This window comes from Carlito syrichta, unplaced genomic scaffold, assembly GCF_000164805.1.
Source record: "Carlito syrichta isolate Samal-C Ts95f unplaced genomic scaffold, Tarsius_syrichta-2.0.1 Scaffold115591, whole genome shotgun sequence".
NCBI lineage: Eukaryota > Metazoa > Chordata > Mammalia > Primates > Tarsiidae > Carlito > Carlito syrichta.
In genome coordinates this window covers 185,988-186,810 of record NW_007059687.1, presented here as the reverse complement: position 1 = coordinate 186,810, position 823 = coordinate 185,988, and positions in this window count along the sequence as shown.

Here is an 823-nt window from a genome sequence, read left to right as displayed (position 1 = left end):
AGGGCAAGGGTGGGATTGGCAGTAGTGGGATTCTGCCAGGGTGGGGAGGCACACCTCATCAACAAGGGTACCTACATAATGAACATTTGTATACTTAATCCTGAATTGTACCCACATCTTTAAAATAAAAAATTAAAAAAAAAAAAAAAGAATTAGGATGGTCAACATGTCCTGTTTTGCCTAGAATTTTACCAGTTGTAAAACGGAAAGTCTTACAGCTTGAGCAACCCCTCAGACCTGAGGAAACCAGGATGGTTGGTCTTCTCCTAGGCTTATGATGAGACAAAATGAAGATCACAGAAGGAAAATGTTAGTGGAGTGACAGGGTGGGAGGGGAAGTGGTATTTGGTGATAACAGAGTAATCTTAGATAAAATGTGTTTGAGATACTTGTGGGATATCTGAGCCAAGATAAGAGCCTCCTGGTCAGAGGAAAGTTCAAGGCAGATAACAAAGGCTTGGTAATAGTAAACCAAAGATCACAACCATTGCCTAATAAAAATAGCCAAGGTTAATGAGCACTTACTATGACTGGTTCTGATGCAGGTGAACGCCAGAAATGGGGTTTGGCTCAAGACGCCAAGTAGGTTCTTGGCTTCATACAGGGAGGAATTCAAGTAGGTTCTTGGCTTCATACAGGCAGGAGGCAAAAAGTAAGTTTATTAAAGAAATGGATCCAAGAGAGGAGTTGTGACTCACGCCTGTAATCCCAGCATTTTGGGAGGCTTACTTGGGAAGTTGCTTGAGCCCAGAAGTTCAAGACCAGCCTGGGCAACATAGTGAGATCCCATCTTTCTCTCTTGGTTTTTTTTTTTTTTTTTTTT